Consider the following 5,000-nt stretch of genomic DNA (forward strand, 5'->3'; position numbering starts at 1 on the left):
GTACGCCGCGGAATGACGATGAATCTCTCCGTTCGTTCATTCGAGTTTCGCAGGTTTACCCCTGAACGGTTTCACGTACTCTTGAACTCTCTCTTCAAAGTTCTTTTCAACTTTCCCTCACGGTACTTGTTCGCTATCGGTCTCGCGGTTATATTTAGCCTTAGATGGAGTTTACCACCCACTTAGGGCTGCACTCTCAAGCAACCCGACTCTTAGGAGAGTCCCTCTCGCCGCCGCCCTCCGTCGCTACGGGCCTGGCACCCTCTGCGGGAAAACGGCCCCGTTCAAGACGAACTTGGACAGGAGTATCGACGACGAGAAAGCGGAACCTCCCGAACACCACATCTCCCGCGCTCGAGACGATCGCGGGATTCAGTGCTGGGCTCTTTCCTGTTCGCTCGCCGCTACTAGGGAAATCCTTGTTAGTTTCTTTTCCTCCGCTTACTAATATGCTTAAATTCGGCGGGTGATCCTCCCTGATCTGAGGCCAACGATAAAAATTCGAGGCAGACGCGATATCCGTACGCGACGTCCCTTATTATATTTTTGACGACGACGAACCGACGGACCGCGCGCGCAAGCAAGCAAGCGCGCACGGCGGCCGGTCGTCGTCGCGGGACGCCCTTCGGACGTCGAGTCCGCCTACCGTACACCACCCCCACCGTCGCGATCATCGCGCGTCGCAGAGCGAGTGCGCGTGCGCGAGGCGCGCGCGTCGCGAGTCCTTAGAGGTCTCTAGACGCGCGCACGCACAACGCAACGCTGCACACACAACACGCGTTGCGCGATGAACGACGACGATGACGATGATGATGATTATGATGATACGAGCGTAAACGAAAATCTCGACACGCATACGCGAGCGCGAGTACTTTTCGTTAGCGATCGATCGTCCGGCCCTTTCGGTATCGGTCCGTATCGATACGATAATATAACGTTCGCACTGGAACGACGACGCGTATCACCGACATAATACGGATGCGTAGCGACGACGAGCGGTGAACTCTCTCGCATCGGGCTAGGCGCGCGCGCACATGAACATCACGTAATGTTTACTTACATATGTTTGTGTGTGCGTTACGCTTGCCGCGCAAGAAAACATTCACCGCCTGCCGGTCGCATCCGTCGGAGACGCGTCGTCTGTGCTTCCGATATATTTTATTATATCGTATACACGAACCGATGAGCTCGGACGAAGACCGCACTACGAAGACTCGCGTCTTAGCGATGCGTGTAATCTTTTCACACTCGTTTCATATTCAATACAATTCGATATATTTAAACGGACCGTAAACGCGCTCCGCGCGTACGCGGACGTGAGGGGTGCAGCACCCCGCCGTCCGTCGTCCGTCGCGAAGAACGTTCAACGGAAACCGTCAATTGTGTTCGAAAGAGCGCGCGCCCGCTCGCCCGCGCGCGGTAGTGCGGCAGCGGCAGCGCGACGACAGCGACGGCGGATAGTGAGAGAGAGAGAGTGAGAGCCGCGGCGGCGCGGACGAGAGACTCTTATTAGAGATCGTCCCATCGCACCGTCCGCGAGCTCGTTCATCACCCCCCACCAACCCGCCGCCGCCGCGTCGCGCGTCACCGCCGCGCGCATCGACCGGCGCGAGCGCACGTAGCGCGCGTTCTACACCGAACAGTGTGGTTTTTATATTTTAACAGCCGGCCCTCAGACAGGAGTGGTCCTGGATATTTCTCCACGGACCGCAATGTGCGTTCGAAATGTCGATGTTCAAATGTGTCCTGCAGTTCACACTATGACGCGCAGTTAACTGCGTTCTTCATCGACCCGCGAGCCAAGTGATCCACCGTCCAGGGTAATGGTTTTTTCTTAATGTTGTTATTACTTACGGTAGCGGCCTACGGCTCTCGCCGTCGGCCACTTGATTGTCCGTTTTTATGTATTAACGTCGAAAGTTGGTCGAATTCATGTGCGCCGAGGCGTTCATAAAGAAACGGCACCGAAAAAGCTTAACGCCCCGACGCGAATCCTTTAGAATGATGAACGACGACGACCCGCGCACCCCCCAACGAGCTGGCGTGACGCACGACATTGTCATCTTTCTAACCGCTTAAATTTCGTTTTGTATAGCGCCAACCGACAATAAAGGGCCTGAGCTAGGCAGTGGGGATTTTCACCGCTTCGAACGCTCCGTTTGGTATGCCCCGGTCGGCGCTCGTCTCTCGGCGTTTTTCCGCCACCCGGCCGCTTCGACGGCGGCGGAGGCAGCGGCGGCGGTAGCACTTTCGACGAATGCCACCACCGCCACCGGCCACCGCCACGGCGCCGTCGCCGCTGCGCCGTTAGGCGTAATAGACGCTAGAGACAATTATTTCACATTTTATTTTTTATACATATATACAAACACGCACACACACACGCACGCACACGCGCGCGCGCTCGTCCGCATTAGATACGAACAGCAGCGCGCGCGTACGTACATATATATGTATATATGTCGTATATATATATATCATTATGGATGTATTACATATATATATGTGTAAACACGGTATGTACGAAGTCGTCGTCGTCGTCGTCGTCGTCGTCGCAACAGCAACAACAGCAACAGCGGCGCAACAACGTTCGTGAACATATCACGCGTCTCGCACACATACACACACGTTAATGATCCTTCCGCAGGTTCCCCTACGGAAACCTTGTTACGACTTTTACTTCCTCTAAATGATCAAGTTTGGTCAACTTCCCAGCAACGCCGACGGCCGTGAAGCCACCGCGTGTCGGTCCGAAGACCTCACTAAATCATTCAATCGGTAGTAGCGACGGGCGGTGTGTACAAAGGGCAGGGACGTAATCAACGCGAGCTTATGACTCGCGCTTACTAGGAATTCCTCGTTTATGGGGGATAATTGCAAACCCCAATCCCCAGCACGAAGGAGTTTCAACGGGTTGCCCGGGCCTCTAGGCCAGGGAGAACATGCTGATTCCTTCAGTGTAGCGCGCGTGCGGCCCAGGACATCTAAGGGCATCACAGACCTGTTATTGCTCAATCTCGTGCGGCTCGAAGCCGCCGGTCCCTCTAAGAAGAATTTTAATACGTCGCCAGTGAGTTGCGCCACCGGAGCGGCGCACACCTAAATGACGACGCCTATTTAGCAGGCTAGAGTCTCGTTCGTTACCGGAATTAACCAGACAAATCGCTCCACCAACTAAGAACGGCCATGCACCACCACCCACCGAATCAAGAAAGAGCTGTTAATCTGTCAATCCTTCCGGTGTCCGGGCCTGGTGAGATTTCCCGTGTTGAGTCAAATTAAGCCGCAGGCTCCACTCCTGGTGGTGCCCTTCCGTCAATTCCTTTAAGTTTCAGCTTTGCAACCATACTCCCCCCGGAGTCCAAAATCTTTGGTTTCCCGGAAGCTGCCCGCCGAGCCATCGTAGTAACGTCGGCGGATCGCTAGATGACATATTTACGGTTAGAACTAGGGCGGTATCTAATCGCCTTCGAACCTCTAACTTTCGTTCTTGATTGATGAAAACACCTTTGGCAAATGCTTTCGCTGATGTTCGTCTTGCGACGATCCAAGAATTTCACCTCTAACGTCGCAATACGAATGCCCCCAGTTATCCCTATTAATCATTACCTCGGAGTTCTGAAAACCAACAAAATAGAACCGAGATCATATTCTATTATTCCATGCACGAAATATTCAAGCAGCATTTTGAGCCCGCTTTGAGCACTCTAATTTGTTCAAAGTAAAATTGTCGGCCCATCTCGACACTCACCGAAGAGCACCGCGATAGGATTTTGATATTGAACCGCCGTTTTACCGACGGCTCACCGACGATATGCTCCGCAGACGTGTCAGTATCACCGCGGATGCGGTGCACCGACAGCGCGGCGCACAAATGCAACTACGAGCTTTTTAACCGCAACAATTTTAGTATACGCTATTGGAGCTGGAGTTACCGCGGCTGCTGGCACCAGACTTGCCCTCCAATTGTTCCTCGTTAAAATATTTAAAGTGTACTCATTCCGATTACGAGGCCTCGTAAGAGTCCCGTATCGTTATTTTTCGTCACTACCTCCCCGTGCCGGGAGTGGGTAATTTGCGCGCCTGCTGCCTTCCTTGGATGTGGTAGCCGTTTCTCAGGCTCCCTCTCCGGAATCGAACCCTGATTCCCCGTTACCCGTGACAACCATGGTAGTCGCAGAAACTACCATCGAAAGTTGATAAGGCAGACATTTGAAAGATGCGTCGCCGGTGCTGGACCATGCGATCGGCAAAAGTTATCCAGATTCATCAAAATTAACGACTTCGGACGCGAGGCCCTCCGTCGATTGGTTTTGATCTAATAAAAGCACTCATCCCATCACTGGTCAGAGTTCTGATTGCATGTATTAGCTCTAGAATTACCACAGTTATCCAAGTAACCGAGGTAAGATCTAAGGAACCAAAACTGATATATTGAGCCATTCGCGGTATCGCCTTAATACGGCTTGCACTGAGACATGCATGGCTTAATCTTTGAGACAAGCATATAACTACTGGCAGGATCAACCAGGGAGCTAGCTAGAGCTAACACACACCAACACCGCACATACGAGAGATATGAGGGTGATGATGATATGATAGACGTGTGACAAGCGACGCGTCGGACGTTCGAAACGCCGTGACGCGCCGGTGCCTAGGTAGCTTTTTGCGTGCGTGCGTGCGTGCGTATTTATTACAATACACACACAACACCACACCGCAACAACAAAATGAATTCGTTTTTCTATCTGTTCACGGAGGAAAATGTATATCTCAACACTCGCCTCGCGTTCGTCCAGATTTACTTTGGACGCGGCATCGCGTCCGATTCATCGGAACGTTCTTTGACGAGACACATACAAATCTTCACTTTTATAAAATATCGTTTCGCAAAACGAACAATGACCGATTTCCAGCCCGGTTTTAGAGAGATCCGAAATCCTTGATTTATATATCATGATCGACCGTCGCGCGACTAGCGCGCGACGAGCTCGTTGATG

The 5,000-nt window shown here is 52.5% G+C and overlaps 2 non-coding genes and 1 pseudogene across 2 annotated transcripts; all 3 read right to left on the reverse strand.

Annotated features, from left to right (window-relative positions):
- LOC137932561 (large subunit ribosomal RNA) overlaps positions 1 to 490 on the reverse strand; it is a pseudogene marked incomplete at its 3' end in the record, with an annotated part of 2,990 nt that extends 2,500 nt beyond the window's left edge.
- A 1,176-nt stretch (positions 491 to 1,666) lies between these two features.
- Positions 1,667 to 1,823, reverse strand: LOC137932559 (5.8S ribosomal RNA). The gene has a single exon (XR_011109091.1). It is a non-coding gene; the product is annotated as a 5.8S ribosomal RNA (ribosomal RNA).
- An 807-nt stretch (positions 1,824 to 2,630) lies between these two features.
- On the reverse strand, positions 2,631 to 4,534 carry LOC137932560 (small subunit ribosomal RNA). The gene has a single exon (XR_011109092.1). It is a non-coding gene; the product is annotated as a small subunit ribosomal RNA (ribosomal RNA).
- Between the last annotated feature and the right edge of the window lie 466 nt (positions 4,535 to 5,000).

This window comes from Battus philenor, unplaced genomic scaffold (assembly GCF_028537555.1).
Source record: "Battus philenor isolate CCGP_79_NKW_IND1 unplaced genomic scaffold, ilBatPhil1.0.hap1 SCAF_98, whole genome shotgun sequence".
In the NCBI taxonomy this organism is placed as follows: Eukaryota; Metazoa; Arthropoda; class Insecta; order Lepidoptera; family Papilionidae; genus Battus; species Battus philenor.